This window comes from Lepidochelys kempii, chromosome 6 (assembly GCF_965140265.1).
Source record: "Lepidochelys kempii isolate rLepKem1 chromosome 6, rLepKem1.hap2, whole genome shotgun sequence".
NCBI classification, from domain to species: domain Eukaryota; kingdom Metazoa; phylum Chordata; order Testudines; family Cheloniidae; genus Lepidochelys; species Lepidochelys kempii.
The window spans coordinates 83251880-83271520 of NC_133261.1; the positions used below are offsets into that span (position 1 = coordinate 83251880).

Sequence of the window (19641 nt, forward strand, 5' to 3'; positions counted from 1 at the left end):
ATAATTCATGGTCACCTGGTTGAAATAGGGTGCTTTTCTTCAGGGACACTCAGTATAGCCCATTCCTGCTGGGCTGTTTGCCTGTGGCTGAACAGAAATGTTCCCCGCTGTTAGCCACAGGGAGGGGGGAAGGTTGAGGGGGTAGTCACGCGGTGGGAGGAGGCAAAATGCGACCTTGTAACGAAAGCACATGTGCTATGTATGTAATGTTAACAGCAAGGTTTACCCTGAAAGAGTGTAGCGACTGTTTTATAAAATGTGTCTTTTTAAATACCGCTGTCCCTTTTTTTTTTCTCCACCAGCTGCATATGTTTCAATGATCACAGGATCTTCTCCTTCCCAGAGGCTAGTGAAGCTTAGAAAGAAAAAAAAACGACCTCGCAATGAAATGTTCTCCGAGCTCATGCTGTCCTCCCACACTGACAGAGCACAGACGAATGCGTGGAGGCAAATAATGTCAGAGTGCAGGAAAGCACAAAATGACCGGGAGGAGAGGTGGAGGGCTGAAGAGAGTAAGTGGCGGGCTGAAGAGAGTAAGTGGCGGGCTGAAGACAGGGCTGAAGCTCAAATGTGGCGGCAGCGTGATGAGAGGAGGCAGGATTCAATGCTGAGGCTGCTGCAGGACCAAACCAGAATGCTCCAGTGTATGGTTGAGCTGCAGCAAAGGCAGCTGGAGCACAGACTGCCACTGCTGCCCCTCTGTAACCAACCGCCCTCCTCCCCAAGTTCCATAGCCTCCACACCCAGACGCCCAAGAACGCGGTGGGGGGGCCTCCGGCCAACCAGCCACTCCACCACAGAGGATTGCCCAAAAAAAAGAAGGCTGTCATTCAATAAATTTTAAAGTTGTAAACTTGTAAAGTGCTGTGCTTAAAGTGCTGTGTGGCATTTTCCTTCCCTCCTCCACCACCCCTCCTGGGATACCTTGGTAGTCATCTCCCTATTTGTGTGATGAATGAATAACGAATGCATGACTGTGAAGCAGCAATGACTTTATTGCCTCTGCAAGCGGTGATTAAAGGGAGGAGGGGAGGGTGGTTAGCTTACAGGGAAGTAGAGTGAACCAAGGGGCGGGGGGTTTCATCAAGGAGAAACAAACAGAACTTTCACACTGTAGCCTGGCCAGTCATGAAACTGGTTTTCAAAGCTTCTCTGATGCGTACCGCACCCTCCTGTGCTCTTCTAACCGCCCTGGTGTCTGGCTGCACGTAACCAGCAGCTAGGCGATTTGCCTCAGCCTCCCACCCCGCCATAAACGTCTCCCCCTTACTCTCACAGATATTGTGGAGCACACAGCAAGCAGTAATAACAGTGGGAATATTGGTTTTGCTGAGGTCTAAGCGAGTCAGTAAACTGCGCCAGCGCGCCTTTAAACGTCCAAATGCACATTCTACCACCATTCTGCACTTGCTCAGCCTGTAGTTGAACAGCTCCTGACCACTGTCCAGGCTGCCTGTGTACGGCTTCATGAGCCATGGCATTAAGGGGTAGGCTGGGTCCCCAAGGATACATATAGGCATTTCAACATCCCCAACAGTTATTTTCTGGTCTGGGAAGAAAGTCCCTTCCTGCAGCTTTTGAAACAGACCAGAGTTCCTGAAGATGCGAGCGTCATGCACCTTTCCCGGCCATCCCACGTTGATGTTGGTGAAACGTCCCTTGTGATCCACCAGAGCTTGCAGCACTATCGAAAAGTACCCCTTGCGGTTTATGTACTCGCCGGCTTGGTGCTCTGGTGCCAAGATAGGGATATGGGTTCCGTCTATAGCCCCACCACAGTTAGGGAATCCCATTGCAGCAAAGCCATCCACTATGACCTGCACATTTCCCAGGGTCACTACCCTTGATATCAGCAGATCTTTGATTGCGTGAGCTACTTGCATCACAGCAGCCCCCACAGTAGATTTGCCCACTCCAAATTGATTCCCAACTGACCGGTAGCTGTCTGGCATTGCAAGCTTCCACAGGGCTATCGCCACTCGCTTCTCAACTGTGAGGGCTGCTCTCATCCTGGTATTCATGCGCTTCAGGGCAGGAGAAAGCAAGTCACAAAGTTCCATGAAAGTGCCCTTACACATGCGAAAGTTTCGCAGCCACTGGGAATCGTCCCAGACCTGCAACACTATGCGGTCCCACCAGTCTGTGCTTGTTTCCCGAGCCCAGAATCGGCGTTCCACAGCATGAACCTGCCCCATTAGCACCATGATGCATGCATTGGCAGGGCCCATGCTTTCAGAGAAATCTGTGTCCATGTCCTGATCACTCACGGGACCGCGCTGACGTCGCCTCCTCGCCCGGTATCGCGTTGCCATGTTCTGGTGCTGCATATACTGCTGGATAATGCGTGTGGTGGTTGATGTGCTCCTAATTGCCAAAATGAGCTCAGCGGCCTCCATGCTTGCCTTGGTATGGCGTCCGCACAGAAAAAAGGCGCGGAACGATTGTCTGCCGTTGCTCTGACGGAGGGAGGGGCGACTGACGACACGGCTTACAGGGTTGGCTTCAGGGAGCTAAAATCAACAAAGGGTGTGCCTGTACATCAAGGAGTATTTCAGGCAGGACTGCACGGAGGGTTCCAATAAGAAATGGTGCACCAAAGTTATCGTTGTTATTGGAACAAGGAGGTTAGCCTGGCCTCTGATTGATACATGGCTAGATTAACCTCGCTGCGCCTTCTCTGTGACTGACTGCAGTGTGATCTAGACAGGGGAGGAGGAAAATGAGTACAAAACAAATCTGGTCTATTTCTTGTTCTGACCCACTCCATCTATCCTTTACATCTTTGGCTGGCAGCAGACGGTGCAGAAGGACTGCATGCCATCCACATCTCATGGCTGCTTGGCAGAAGATGGTACAGTACGACTGCTAGCCATCTTCATCTCTTGCCTGCCTGGCATAAGATGGTACAATACGACTGCTAGCAATCCTCATCTCTTGCCTGCCTGGCAGAAGATGGTACAGTACGACTGCTAGCAGTCCGTATCGCCTGCCCGCTCACCATAAGACGGTTCAATAGGACTGCAGGACTAAAGAGAATGACCTGGTCAAGTCACTCCAAATTTAGTCCCTGTGCCCATGTCTGCCCAGGCGCTCCCAGCCGACGTGGCCAGGAGCACCTCGGACACGACGAGGACGACTACCAGTCGTATTGCACCGTCTGCTGCCAGAAGGCAATGGGTTGCTGCTACTGTGCAGCAAGGCCGTACCGCGTCTGCCAGCACCCAGGAGACATAGGGTGACGGTTACCTGAGTGGGCTCCATGCTTGCCGTGGTATGGCGTCTGCACAGGTAACTCAGGAAAAAAGGCGTGAAATGATTGTCTGCCCTTGCTTTCACGGGGTGAGGGAGGGTGGGAACGGGGTCCTGACGATATGTACCCAGAACCACTCGCGACAATGTTTTAGCCCCATCAGGCATTGGGATATCAACCCAGAATTCCAATGGGCAGCGGAGACTGCGGGAACTGTGGGATAGCTACCCACAGTGCAACGCTCCGGAAGTCGACGCTTGCCTCGGTACTGTGGAAGCGCTCCGCCGAGTTAATGCACTTAATGCACTTACAGCATTTTCTGTGGGGACACACACACTCGAATATATAAAACCGATTTCAAAAAAACCGACTTCTATAAATTCGACCTAATTTCGTAGTGTAGACATACCCTTAAGTTCAGACTTCATGATATCATTTGTCTGAAGTTCCACAATTTCACTCTCCCATTTAGCACGGTCAAAACAAATGTCTGTGATAACTGGTAAGAGAGATGTCACTGATACGTGGAAGGGGTTCTCAATTAAATTAAAAACTCCTTGTACTCCATTATGTCTTTGAATTGAGACTCAAATTCCACCCTCAATTCTCCCAACACTTGTACAAATGAATTGTAATTGAAGTGTTTAGGATTGCATTTTTGTTATTGGAATCAGCATACAGGATTTCCGCAGAAGCCAGAAAACACTCTTTAACAATCTCTGCGTCAGTAAATGCCTTTTTATGTCTTGCTAAAATCCATGCAATTTCGAAAGATGCCTCTGTCAAACATTCTGCAACAGACCTCGATCTCTGTATTATTTTTTGCTGGCCTTTCAGTGAAGCAGCAAGTTCTTCAATTTTACTTTTTCTTAGGTTACTTCCAGGTGGGTAATTTTCACTGAAATTTGCATGTGCTGTTGTGTAATGGCATTCTAAATTGCTGCGCTTAAAAGCAGAAGGTGTCTGCTGACAAATTAAAGAAACAGGCTTCATGCATGTTTCATTAAGCACAAAGAAAAACTCATCAGTCCACTTTTTCTTAAAACTTTCGGTTTTCATCTTCCAAAGCACGTACCTTTCTCTGTTCTTTGGCTGGCTCTGGGAGGAGCCTCAGGGCTAGGGCAGAGGCTTGGGGTGCAGGAGAGGGTATGGGGAGCTGGCCCCAGGGGGCTGCAGGTTGCGTGGTGGAAGAGAAATGCTGGTCCAGCATAGCTGGGCCCGCTGTACTCATGCTACTCCTGGACTTAATACTGCAGAGCTCTTCAGAACCTGCCCATTCAAGGGCTGGCACTTACTTTGGGCAGCCACGGCCCCACGCCACTCCTGGAAGGGACCAACGTGCCCCTGAAGCCCCTGAGGGTGCACGTGGCCATGCACGCTTCCCTCCCTGCAGGCACTGCCCCCACAACTGCCTTTGGCCACAGCTCCCTGTTTCCGGCCAACAGGAGCTGCGGGGGCAACGCTTGCCGGCAGGAGCAGCACACGGAGACCTCTGCTCCCCACACCTCACGGGGCTGCAGAGGCATGCTGGCTGCTTCCCTAGCAGCGTGGGGCCGGGGCAGTCAGGAAGCCTGCCTTAGTGGCAGCCCCTGCTGCACCACCAGAGATTGCAATTGACAGGGAGCCGCACTTAGGGTCGATGGGATCCACCACTGGCTCGTGGGTCTTACAATGAAGAACACTGCTATAAATTGCCACAGGTACAAGGTGCCACAGACAGCTCTTCCTAGGCAAGTACATGTATTCTTAAGGTGAAGGCATTACAGAGAAAACATATTAAAAACAATAACAGCCTATGCATACTAATAGGCTTACCATATATCACCTCAACTCCAGCAAGGGCTCTGGTAGGAATCAGTCCTTCAAATTCCCACACAGGGGTTTTAAATTCCTAACACCTTTTGCTCAGAACAAGAATGCCCATGAATCTGAGAGTCATTTGTTTAAGCAGTTTGAGCCTTTGAGCTTGGGATCCTGGGAATAGAAAATTAGCAGACAATGGGTTTCTCCTGAGGGTGTATCTTCAAAAGGTTGAGTGCAGAGATGGGCATATGTATTCCTCTCCTCCCAAGTATTTCCTATGAAACCCACTCAACTAAAAGTTTATTCTTGTCTGGCACATTGTTTAAAAGAGTACTTTGAAGCTCAGAATCATAGAATCATAGAATATTAGGGTTGGAAGGGACCTCAGGAGGTCATCTAGTCCAACCCCCTGCTCAAAGCAGGACCAATCCCCAATTAAATCATCCCAGCCAGGGCTTTGTCAAGCCTGACCTTAAAAACTTCTAAGGAAGGAGATTCCACCACCTCCCTAGGTAACGCATTCCAGTGTTTCACCACCCTCCTAGTGAAAAAGTTTTTCCTAATATCCAACCTAAACCTCCCCCACTGCAACTTGAGACCATTACTCCTTGTCCTGTCCTCTTCTACCACTGAGAATAGTCTAGAACCATCCTCTCTGGAACCACCTCTCAGGTAGTTGAAAGCAGCTATCAAATCCCCCCTCATTCTTCTCTTCTGCAGACTAAACAATCCCAGTTCCCTCAGCCTCTCCTCATAAGTCATGTGTTCCAGTCCCCTAATCATTTTTGTTGCCCTTCGCTGGACTCTCTCCAATTTATCCACATCCTTCTTGTAGTGTGGGGCCCAAAACTGGACACAGTACTCCAGATGAGGCCTCACCAATGTCAAATAGAGGGGGACGATCACGTCCCTCAATCTGCTCACTATGCCCCTACTTATACATCCCAAAATGCCATTGGCCTTCTTGGCAACAAGGGCACACTGCTGACTCATATCCAGCTTCTCGTCCACTGTCACCCCTAGGTCCTTTTCCGCAGAACTGCTGCCTAGCCATTCGGTCCCTAGTCTGTAGCGGTGCATTGGGTTCTTCCGTCCTAAGTGCAGGACGCTGCACTTATCCTTATTGAACCTCATCAGATTTCTTTTGGCCCAATCCTCCAATTTGTCTAGGTCCCTCTGTATCCTATCCCTGCCCTCCAGCGTATCTACCACTCCTCCCAGTTTAGTATCATCCGCAAATTTGCTGAGAGTGCAATCCACACCATCCTCCAGATCATTTATGAAGATATTGAACAAAACCGGCCCAAGGACCGACCCCTGGGGCACTCCACTTGACACCGGCTGCCAACTAGACATGGAGCCATTGATCAATACCCGTTGAGCCCGACAATCTAGCCAACTTTTTACCCACCTTATAGTGCATTCATCCAGCCCATACTTCTTTAACTTGCTGACAAGAATACTGTGGGAGACCATGTCAAAAGCTTTGCTAAAGTCAAGAAACAATACATCCACTGCTTTCCCTTCATCCACAGAACCAGTAATCTCATCATAAAAGGCGATTAGATTAGTCATGCATGACCTTCCCGTGCTGACTGTTCCTGATCACTTTCCTCTCATGTAAGTGCTTCAGGATTGATTCTTTGAGGACCTGCTCCATGATTTATCCGGGGACTGAGGTGAGGCTGACTGGCCTGTAGTTCCCAGGATCCTCCTTCTTCCCTTTTTTAAAGATGGGCACTACATTAGCCTTTTTCCATCCGGGACTTCCCCCGTTCGCCACGAGTTTTCAAAGATAATGGCCAATGGCTCTGCAATCACAGCCGCCAATTCCTTTAGCAGTCTCGGATGCAACTCGTCCGGCCCCATGGACTTGTGCAAGTCCAGCTTTTCTAAATAGTCCCTAACCACCTCTTTTCATCTATTCCCCATGTTGTGATGCCCAGCGCAGCAGTCTGGGAGCTGACCTTGTTCGTGAAGACAGAGGCAAAAGAAGTATTGAGTACATTAGCTTTTTCCACATCCTCTGTCACTAGGTTGCCTCCCTCATTCATTAAGGGGCCCACACTTTCCTTGGCTTTCTTCTTGTTGCCAACATACCTGAAGAAACCCTTCTTGTTACTCTTGACATCTCTCGCTAGCTGCAGCTCCAGGTGTGATTTGGCCCTCCTGATTTCATTCCTACATGCCCGAGCAATATTTTTATACTCTTCCCTGGTCATATGTCCAACCTTCCACTTCTTGTAAGCTTCTTTTTTATGTTTAAGATCCACTAGGATCACCGTTAAGCCAAGCTGGTCGCCTGCCATATTTACTATTCTTTCGACACATCGGGATGGTTTGTCCCTGTAACCTCAACAGGGATTCCTTGAAATACAACCAGCTCTCCTGGACTCCTTTCCCCTTCGCGTTAGTCCCCCAGGGGATCCTACCCATCCGTTCCCTGAGGGAGTCGAAGTCTGCTTTCCTGAAGTCCAGGGTCCGTATCCTGCTGCTTACCTTTCTTCCCTGTGTCAGGATCCTGAACTCAACCAACTCATGGTCCCTGCCTCCCAGATTCCCATCCACTTTTGCTTCCCCTACTAATTCTTCCCGGTTTGTGAGCAGCAGGTCAAGAAAAGCTCTCCCCCTAGTTGGCTCCTCTAGCACTTGCACCAGGAAATTGTCCCCTACGCTTTCCAAAAACTTCCTGGATTGTCTATGCACCTCTGTATTGCTCTCCCAGCAGATATCAGGAAAATTAAAGTCACCCATGAGAACACTTCAGAGGGCTTATATTAGTCATGTCTCTCCCTCCCTCCAGAGAAATTACATAGAATCCCATAATAATACGTAATTATTTGCATTATTAATACACTGAACTGCTAATAAACTTAATGCAATAAGGTCTGTTCAATATACTGCAGAAAATTGCCATACCTGTCACATTGCCATTCCTCTGCTGTCATTAAATATCTGTGAAACCCACTGGCAAAGTGTCCCTCACCCACTCGTGCTGTTCCACATAGAGGACAACAACCTCCTGCTGCTATCAGTTATTCTGTGAGCTCAAGCAGCAGACATCTATGCAGTCTAAAGGTTCCATATCTGACAATGGCTCATGGGGGTGTCAATATTATGAATTTCTGTTTTTTCAGTTTCCTTTTTTTAAAACCTAGGAAATTATATGCAGAAAATTACATTTAAAAAAACATTATTAACTTTACAAAGTCAAGCACGCACTAGGTAAGTAATGTCAGAATTAAAGCTTTCTGTGTAAACTTAATTTGGCCCCCTTCTGTGTATGCATTATGATACAGTCTTTACTTACATGATCACATCCTATTTTTTCCAAGGGACACCTGTCTCATTCAGTGCACAGAATGGATGGTGCTCACTTAATTAGCAGCTGTTTAATATTTTGTTTTCTCCTCGTTGTTCAATGAGGGGCCCAAGGCCATATTTATTGCACACACTTCAAACCCTGCAATGAAGGCAGAATTATTAAATTTCCTCAAGGCCCCTATGATTACCACTATCATATCCAAGTGCTTAAGAAATAATTTATTTTCACAAGACTTCTCTAAAATGAAGGGATATTATTCCTATTTTACAGATGGAGAAATGAGGCACAGAGAAATTAAGGCCAAAGTATCCACTAATTTTGGGTGTCCAATTTGAGACACCCAAAACCTGATCTTTCAGAGTCTATTATATAATACTTCCTATGTTTTAAAGCACAGCTCTGATTGATTGCAGGTGCAGCTGTGAATGCTCGGCACTTCTGCAAATCAGACTCCAGGGTCTCAAGTCAGGCACCCAGAAAATGAAGAATGCACAAGAATAGACCACGTATGAAAAGTATGCCTTCAATGTTTTGCTTAGCATCACAAAGGAATACTATGGCAAAGCAGGGATAGAATCCAATTCCCCAGGACAGTATCCAGCTACAAAACCATGAGATCATCCTGCAGTCCCCTGCCTCATTCACTATGTACCTTCCAACTTTTGCCACAAATAAAGCAGGGGTCCTACAAACAAGTCTCCTTCACTATACAATCCTGATTCATCCCCCAGAGTAAGTCCACCTTGTGTACTGAATGAGATGGTGGGGGAGTACATAATCATGTAATTAAAGACTGTATCATAATTAATATGGACAAGGGGGATAAATAAAGATTACACAGGCAACCTGAATTCTGACTTTTCCTAACTTTTGAGTGCTTGACTTTGCAACCTTAACTAAAGTTCTTTTAACATAATTGTGTGTGTAATTATTTATATATCTCAAAATCTCAGCACTATTATCCTTGGGTACCCCCTTTCTATTCCTTTGTTTGGCTAGGCCTACATTTAAAAGTTTTACCAGTATAACTATTTGGTTTGGATTTTTTTTAAACCATAATAGTTATACTGATTATAAATTTGTATAAATTATTCCTCTTTCCATACAGGAATATGCAATATTGGTATAACTGCTATCACACTAGGACTGTATTGTTTTAACTATGCCAGCATAGTTAAAGAGTTAAAACTTTCTAGTGTAGACAAGGCAATAATTTTAAAAATGTTTAAGCAGACAAATTATCTTTACCGGTAGGACTACACAAAAAAAAGGAAAATTGAACTGTTTACACCTTACTAGCCTACTTAACCCATGCATCTTAGGTTGACTATATTCTAGAAAATTTACTACAACCATGTTGACAACAATAACTACATTGACAAGCAGCAAAATTAGTTTTCTTTTTGTACAACCCATCCCCATGAACTACATCTCCTTCCACCAACGATATCAAGACTATCAAAGCCCCAGTAGAAAACAAGACTATATAGAACAAATAAAAAAATTATGATTATCCTGAAATTCACAAGACAAGGAACAACATTAGGACTAAGTAGAGACAGAATTGCTGTTTTTATAAATGAGCCATTTTTTCCGGTAACAATACAACCATAAAAATGTATCGAATTAGGGAAAGGTGTTATTTCCCCCTCCTGTTCTCCATCTAAGAATGGCAAAACCAGTTTAAACAAAGTTTTGGTACAGGATTAATAGTGTTGTCGTTCTGAGGTACATGATTCACAATTAGGTATTACTGTTCCCTAGCAAGCTTTTTGTTCATCTTGCTGTGTTAAGGAACCAGAAATGAGTGATGCTTTGGGTGTCACTTGTGCAGTTGCCCAGTTGACATGGGTCTATTGCTATCTAATCTATGAAATGCACCAAATAAAGGTAGTTGTAGTGTAAACAAAGGCAGAGCAATGTAGGTGGCCAATAAAGGCACAAACCCTTTGGACCTTTTCTATTGAAAAAGAACAAAACTTGAAACAGATCAGTGGAGTAAGGCCAAGTAGCAGTAACCTGTCAGTGGTGAAAAATTGGATTACTGGGTTCTTTACAGGAAATTTGGGAGTTGATTCCAGCACTGAGCCTTCTGAAGAACCTGCAGATGGAATGCATCCTCACAGCTGATTAATTTCTGCTACGAGAAGCTTCTACTCCTAGAGAGAACAGCAGTACTGGGCTCCTTGAAGAGGATCCTAAAGGTAAAAGGAGGGAAAGCACTAAATTCTCCATGAAGCAGATTTTTTTTGGTGGGGGGACAATCTGAAATACTTCCTAGAAATACTTAAAGAAGCACATATGCACAAATACATCATATGCATCATTTCATGGAAAAATGAGTGGAAAATAGTATAATGTTGGAAATCTGTTGTGGATTAAAAAATTCCCAGACTGGTCTTCTATGATCTGGAAGGTCAGATTTAAGTTCAATAAGGACAGCTTTCTGTTCATTGGCAGTGTTTTATTCATCATCTGTTTTTCAGGACATCCTGGAAACTGCCCATGTCTTGAAAGAAATGTAGTAGACCTACTCTGATTACAAAAGGAGTTAAGAATTCTAACTGATTTATAATCAATGAAGGAATTGATTCTGTTTAATGTAATTCTGGCTGGATGCTATTGTAGAGACTTAAAGGACCAAACCACGAAAAGGATAACAATTTTTATAATTTCAACTGCCAACTAAAACAAAAATGTAGCATTTGCTCAATCAGCATGATCTGATTTCATTCTGTTAGGAAGAATGCCAATAACAATCAAAACACAACCTATATTTTAAGAAGAGGCTGGGCTGAAACTATGGGCAGCAATTTCTTGAACATATTTTAAGCATATTACTTCTGAGTTTAACTGTGTTTTTGTACATTTAATGAAACTGCATATTTAGGATAATCTAAGGGGAACAGAAAATTTCCATTACAAAAATGTGAAAAATTAGATTTTTTTGCTACTCAGAATTGCATTCTTGAGTCCTCCTGCTAAAACTTATTAAATTATTTGCTTTGGCTTTAATAATTTTTTACTTTGGTACAGAATGTTTTTCAAGGTTTTTTGTTTTTGTTTTTTTTTAATAAGAATAAGACATGTTCATCCCCCAAATCTGGTTTTGAATTAGCCCCCTGGATGTTTCCCCAATAGAGAAACTGATCCTGTTCTCAATTGCAATAAGAAAAATTCCCATTTTACACATCTCCCTAGTGTTTTCTACTATGTTAACTATTCTTGTGGCATTAGCCATTGCTTACATGACTGAGACACACTTCAACCAGCCTCTTCTCTGCTTTCTTGATAACACACCTCCTTACTTCACTATTACCCAAAAAAAATCATGGTAATTTGTCATTTTATTTTTTTTCCCCCAACAGGAGAAGGAGCGAAAATGGGTGCAATCAAAACTGATTAGAACCCTAGTTCAGATTTCCTCTGCATTTCATGCAATCCATGAAACGAATAAGGCCCAAATTAGTTTCAATGCATGATGAGCAAAAACACTCCCTTTCAGCTACAATTCTTTTTCACATGCATTCATGAATACCTAATATTTTAAAGTGTAATGCTAGAGTTGGAGACGATTACAACACGTTAGAGTTTTGTTCATAAGTGGTCACTAATATCAAAGCAAACGGCATGACAAGCAGTGCAAAATTTACATCCTACAACAACAACTGCAGGTGTCCAAAATATTGAGATGTATGGCTCGGTTTCCTTGATAAAACATGGCACATTTGTATAGACATGCTAATCAATTTATCTCAAAACAGACTGAAAACCCATAACAAATTACTGCCACAATCCAACAATATTTGCCAATCTTAGACCATAGCAGCAATGCAAACACTGAAAGCTCACATTCATAGCTTGAGATTAAAATATGTATGGTAGAACCTCACAAATACGAACACCTCGGAAATGGAGGTTATTCATAATTCTGCAATGTTTGTAATTCTGAACAAAATATTATGGTTGTTCTCTTAAAAGTTTACAACTGAACACTGACTTAATACAGCTTTGAAACTTTACTATGCAGAAGAAAAATGTTGTTTTTAAGCATCTTAATTTAAATGAAACAAGCACAAAAACAGTTCCTTACTTTGTCACATCTTTTTTTTAAAACTTTCCATTTATTTTTTTAAAATTTACTTTTAATACTCTACTATATTTCCTTTCCCCTCCACCCCCCATCTCTGCTGTGTGTAGTTGACCAGTCAGTTTTTAACTCTGGTGTCCGGAACTCTGGTGTTCTACTGCATCTCCTTTTCCACTGCTTTAACAACAAACTTCAGCCTACAAACCTTACTTAATTTTGAAAGTGTCATAAATATTTAATCTAAAATTTATAGCTCCACTTGGTTTGTATACCTTGTCTGGCATTATGGGTAGCACTCTCAGGCCCATTGAGGAGACACATTTGGCAATTTCAGGACCCAGATGTCAAGCTGTCTGAGCAGGCATTGTTCTAGAATTAGCATCTTGTTTACTTAGCAATCCCTACATGGAATATTATTGATGGGTTAGACGATGACACTTGAGCTCTTCCTGTGGCTAGGAAATTAACAGACTACAAAAACTGATTTAGTCTCCTGGATTATTTTTTGTCTTTTCAGCTACTATTCAGTTTAAGTATTTGGGGTTTTTTAGAGGTTTGGTAAATCCAACAATGAGTCTATAAAAATAAAAGAGCTATAAAAATTAATAAAATAAATAAAAAGACTGTAGCAAAACCCAAAAAACCATGCAAAACTGACATGCTGCCAGGTTTGGTTACACACTGGAAACTCAGCCAAGTTTACTGAAAATCTGCTTAAGGTTTACAGAACCTTCCAGGAAACCTGAACCAATTTATAGCTTCCACACAAAACCAGATGAGACAATCAACTATTTCAGGTGGGCCTGTCTTCTCATTCAAACCAAAGGCGAGCAAGCAAGTGAAAACTCATGTGACTCAATACAAAATAAAACATTCACATAATCTTTTGCAATATTAAATAGTTGCTTTTCATATAGCTTTTTAAAAGAGAACTTTCACTGTAATCACTTAATTCCCCATGTTTCTCTTCAAATCAATACACTGTACCCAAGTACCAAATATTCTATTCAGCTTAAGGACTCTGTATTCCTGGTCATCTGGAATTAAAAATATTTATACTCATTGCAACGAAATCACATAATGCAGTACTGCTAGTTGTCTTCAGAAAAAGGTTTAATGAAACTAGGGTGAATGTTAACAGTAAAGCTCACTTTATATTTTTAAGTAGTAAGAGCAACTAACAACTTGATATATAGTTAGATCAACTGCTACATTTGTTTTCTACTAAGAGTGTTCTGGAAGGTAAGTGAGCAGACTATACATCCAATTTTCATGTCTTTAAATGGGACCCTAACACAGTGAGGAGAAAAGAAAGTTCACAATGTAAGGCCTCCATTCTGCAAACAGAAATAAGTTTAACTTCCAGCTCCTGAACAGGCACAAGGTTAAAGAAATAAATGCTCATAGAACAGAGCCCTAAGATGCCTTCATGTTTTTTAAGTTTATTTTGTAGTAAACTGATTTACTCTATTTTCACAAAGGCATATCAAAAATTAAAATAAAATCCAGACTAGAGAATGAGCTGTGGGAGAAAGGAGGGGAAGTCACTTTTTAAAAAGTATGGCACTATGTGCATTTCTGAACATTATACTGGCTTAAATCCTCTCCATTTACATGTTTGAATATTCTTCTCTTTAGATAAACAGATTACATGAAGATTTCTGTCTCCTTCCCCAGAAAAACTGTGATTAAGTTTCTTAAAGGAGCACTTGGGCATTAATTCTGTAATTGACAGAAGCAAAGGTAGCTGAGGCACACTGTTTTCCATCCACTGCATTCTGAAGCTACATTAAATAGGTTCTGGAGCTCTGTGCCATAAGTGATGCTGCAGGTCGGGAAGCAGAAACTGGAAAATAAATACAGGTCAAGAGTAGGAAAGATATATTTACTTTTGCTTTTTTCACTGGCAGCGTGGGGAAACACACACATCTGAAAAGGCAAATAATCCTTTACAAATGATGTTTCTGTTTTTGCAGCTTCTTGTTAAAGTTACCACTTATAGCAATAATAGTGCAAGTCGGCACAAAGTTGACAAGACAGAGTACATCATATTTCATAAAGAGCAAATGTTTTTTTTTCCTAACAAAAAATCCAACCTACCAAAGCTGTTAAGGGGCTAACTACATTATACAACTTGTTTTAAATGTTTACATCAGAGAACTCATGGATGGCCCCTGGCTATTCTCTTACTTAACTTAACTTAGTTGACCCAGGTTTAAAAACATAATTCAGATACAAGTTATCATTATGGGCTCATTTTTTTAACATTTAGCAGTTAGGGTAGTCTCAAAAAACAATGTACATTTTTTAGTGTGTGTTAGATTAATAGTGGGAAGAATGGCAGAAACAGGAATTTAACAACTCAAAGTTTCAACGTTTCCAGTTTCATTCTCAGTATATTTACTGAGAATACAAAGGCATCATGAATTCTTAAGGAATGCCAGCTGAGGTACAGAACAGTGAGAACTTTTGTGCTTTGAGAATACAGCCACATAAGAAGTCTCTGTGGATATTATTTAATATAGAAACAATTTACGCTATTTAATTTAACTTTAAAACAGCAGGTTTCTTTATACTTTGACAACAATAAAAATATTGTTCCTGAATGAAATTCAGAATTATATACAAAACAGAATCCTGAATCCAAACATCTCTTAACTTTGATATAGGGTTAAAACCTCAGGTAAACATTTTGAGGTTTAAATGTAAATTAAAATTACCTAGAATTTACTGTATGCGTGTTAGTGGTTTTGTGTCTCTCTCAGATTTTTCCTGTACATATAGATCTTAAATAAATTATGAAAAATTGTTAAAACAAACACTAGTATCACCCAAAACACAATAAGCGGTTTTTCAACAGCAGTGCTTTCTACCTGTGTACTATAAACATGTACTGTGTTTACACTGTTTCCCACAAATCAAGCAGCAGCACTGAGCCTGGATTGCCAATTTCCAGTTCTGTAAATGAAATAATTGTTAATAAGAGCTGCAGTGTTTGAAGCTCCATGTGAAACTAATGATCTTATATATTGCTTTTTTTTTTTCCTGTTTGGCATATTCCCAGTTACTCAACCTGCCAGGGAACAAGTGTTTATAATATCTGAAATTGTTTCTGAAAGCGTAAAACAAATAACCAAAAGCAATTTTCAGTCAGAAAACAGTAGTTTTCTGCTGTTCCAATTATTGGCACTCGAAGCAGTTTACAGGAGTACAACCACAGGTGGGGTGGGGGCGGAGGGGGGACCTTCTTGCCACATCAGAGGTTTCACATACAGTTGACTTTGATAAACATTTAACTGAAAGTCAAGATTACATGCTAAGTATTCAAGAGCTGCAAAAATTTCACTCTTATGTTTGCACACAAGTTCTATATTCTCTTTCTCTAATGAACATATCACTAAAAAAGCTAGGCCCTGGGGATAAGAAAGTCTGCAGCTGTAGATGCAGTCCCTCTACTGGATAGTGGGGCCTAGCATCCTTATTTGGACACTTGGCCCTTAAAAACCTTTTCCAAATAGTGGAGAGACAAAGTGTGTGAGAGAATATCTTTTATTGAATCAACTTTTGTTGCTGAAAGAGAGAAGCTTTCGAGCTTACACAGAGTTCTTCTTCAGGTGTGAACTTTGCAAAGACCCCAGCACAAACAGTTGGGCGGGTGCCAAGCTGAATACCCTGACTTGATTACATTTTAAATAAATGAGTCAGCTAAACTTGGAGATACTCCCACAATCACACACTAACTCTGAAATCTCAGAAGCAACTCTGTGCATAGAGGTGCAATCATATTGGATAAGAGCTAGGCCCTGGGGATAAGAAAGTCTGCAGCTGTAGATGCAGTACCTCCAGTTACATTTGGAAGTTGCGGTTCAAAAACTGTCATGCCTGCGTATCAAAAATGTTAAGGCCAGATCTAGAATCACAAATTAGAATTAGTCCCTAGCAATGTTCCCTCTAATCTTTGACAGGCCGTGTGCGCAAAAAAGTTCTTCTGTGCAAATAGTTGTGCTTCTGTGCAAATTTTTGTGTGCACGGTGTTTTGCTGTGTGTGCAGGGTTTAGCATCTGTGTGCGCACGCACACGCGCACAGCTTAGAGGGAACAGTGGTCCCTGGGAGAGTAAGATATGTGCTGTCACTAGGGTTGCTAGGCATCCGGTTTCAACTGGAACGCCCGGTCGAAGAGGGACCCTGGTGGCGCCGGTCAGCACTGCTGACGGGCTGTTAGAAGTCCAGTTAGTGGCAAAGCAGGGCTACAGCAGGCTCCCTGCTGTCCTGGCTCTACACTGCTCCCGGAAGCGGCGAGCATGTCTGGCCCCTAGGCGCAGCAGGGATGAACAGGCAAGCTCCGTGTGTTGCCCCAGCCCCAGCGCCAGCTCCGCAGCTCCCACTGGCTGGGAACTGTGGCTAATGGGAGCTGCGAGGGCGGCGCCTGTGGGCAAAGGCACTTGCAACTTGCAGAGCCACCTGGCTATGCCTCCGCCTCGGAGCCGGACATGCCAACCGCTTCTGGGAGCAGCCCGGAGCCAGGGCAGGCAGGGAGCCTGTCTTAGCTGCACTGTGCCACCGACCAGAAGCTGCCTGAGGTAAATGCTGCCCAGTCAGAGCCTGCACCCCAAACCCCCTACCCTGGTCAGAACCCCCTCCCACACCCTAACTCCTTCCCAGACCCTGCACCCCCACCTGTACCTCAACCCCCTGCCCCAGGTCAGAACTCCTTCCCAGACCCCGCACCCGCACCCCAACCCCCTGCCCATCCCTGAGCTCCCTCCTGCACCCTAACTCCCCCCCAGACCCCACACCTACCCACAGAGGGTAGTGTGCAGTGGTACCACCCTGCACACTACCCTCTGCCCCAGGTCAGAACCCCCTCCCGCACCCTAACTCCCTCCCCACAACCTGCACTCCCACATGCACCCCAACTCTCTGCCCCAGGTCAAAACCCCCTCCTGCACCCAAAGTCTGTCCCGGAGCCTGCACCTGCACCCTCTCCTGCACCCCAACCCCCTGCCCCAGTCCGGAGCCTGATCCTGCACTCCAAACCCCTCATCCACAGCCCCACCCAGAGCCCGCACCCCCAGCTGGAGCCCTCATCACCTCCCGCACCCCAACCCCCTGCCTCAGCCCAGTGAAGGATGGGGACAGTGAGCAATGGAAGGAGGGGGGCTGAAAGAAGGGGGTGGAGCCTCAGAGAATGGGCGGGGCAGGGCAGGGGTGGGACCTCCGGGAAGGGGTGTTCAGTTTTGTGCAGTTAGAAAGTTGGCAACCCTAGACACGTTAGTCATGCTACTGCTGGTGAAATAATCTTGGTATGATACTTCACAAATACATATTTAACAAAACAGATTATGTCTTGAAAGCAGCAGGGGTAACAGTGGGAAGACAGGTACTGCTTCTCTGAGAACCACTTTCTAATGTTTGGATCCATCCCCTAGATGGCTACAAAAGAAATTGATGGAAGTTTAAGTCTGGAAAGCAACTGTAATTTATTCAAGAACCGTAACAGCTTCGGTCTGTTTACAAAGGTTTTTTGGTCCTGTGCTTACTGAATTTGATGGCAAAATGCCCATTGCCATCAAGGGTGTAGGATCAGGCCTAAACATAGATAAAAAGCAGTTCTCTTAAGTCTGCATATCTGTCACTCAGCAGGAATTTTTAGAAATCTATTACGTTTCCTTCAACAAAACTCAGATTCGAGAGGATCAAAATAACGTATGACAATCAACTCTACCTGAACTACAGCCTTTGCTTCACTGAGTCACCTGCAAAGAACTAGAATTTTTTGTCCCTTGAAACTACAGATCAAATTAATTGTGAAGCTATTTGATTTGTTCAGCATATGGCCAATTACCAAATGCTTATTTCGTCAACATTTGTTGGCAAGTTAAATAGGGGAGGGGGGAGAAATATTCTACTCATCTGTCCATGAAAAAGCTTGTAGCTGCAATCAAAGGAAATTTGCATCTTTGGCAGTTGCAAGAAAAAGTCTCAACTTCTGTATAAGCTGCAAACAAAGATTCCTGCTACCATGCAATTTTTTATAATTTTAAGAATCTGAAAATAACACTGTGTCATCTGTTAAGAGTCAAGAAGTGGCCTCAGACTTGCAAAGAGTAGTATAGTCACGGAGTCTTTCAGACAACGAAGCTTGCATTGATGAGCTACTTGGAGAATAAGACTGCCAAAATCTTCCTAGTCGGAGTGCTGCTGAAATTCCTGGATCTTTGTGGATGCAAGTTAAACAAATATAAGCCATTTGTAAACTGAAATAAAGTGTGCCCACACAGGCATTTGCACCAGTTTAACTAAAATATGTATTATAAAAAATTTAAGTTAAACTGAATCAACTACTGTATATGTTTACAGGACATAGTCTGGATATTACTGTATTCGTTTTAAATAACCAAATAGCATGTTAATGTTTTGGTCCTATTGAGCTGACTTTGCCACCAAGAAAAATAAAAGCGAATAAACATAATTCAGAAATGTTGACTTGGACTTTTGTATCTAACACTTGAAATCAACCATCGCAAAAAGAAAAAAGAGTGGGTGATGCTGCTTATGCATAGTTTCTTTCATGATTAAAGGTGTGAGCTTTTTCATGAAAAGAAGGCATCATTTTCTCCATGAAAAAAGAAAATTTCCACCTCCATACTGTACTGTACATGTCTTCCTTTTCTTTCTATCTTTTCTTTGGAAGAACATTTCTATTTGACAGTTGCTATGGAGTAAATCAGTGTATACCAAGCAGTCAAAACAAAAGCATATTCATGTGGAAACTCATGCTGTTGAGATTTACGGATATTTTTGTGAGTTCATGTCTAGCCTGTTGCAAATCAAACTCCTCTCTACCCCACATATGCATTTAGTTAATGAGTGCCAACATATTATGGAGAAATCACTTCAGGAAGCAAATTAGGCCTTTTTTTTTTTAAGCCAATTATACAGGCTCCAAACTCAGAGTTAGTTTTTAAGTAAATGTGGCAGTGTGTACGAACATGTTCAGCCCTTAGTAATTCTGAACTTGGGAAAAGACTTTTTGTCTTTCAGCTTATGATCAATTATATCATAAGTGGTGTTCTAGCCCAAGGGATGGCCAAATATTATCTCTTTGGTAAGTACCTTCTACAAGCACGTCCAACAGCCCACTTTCTCACAAAATTAACCATTCCATAAGT

The 19641-nt window shown here is 43.1% G+C and overlaps 1 protein-coding gene across 5 annotated transcripts in view; it reads right to left on the reverse strand.

Moving 5' to 3' along the window:
• Positions 1 to 19641, reverse strand: part of PRKD1 (protein kinase D1) — a 301945-nt gene that overhangs the window by 245032 nt on the left and 37272 nt on the right. The window lies entirely within an intron of this gene.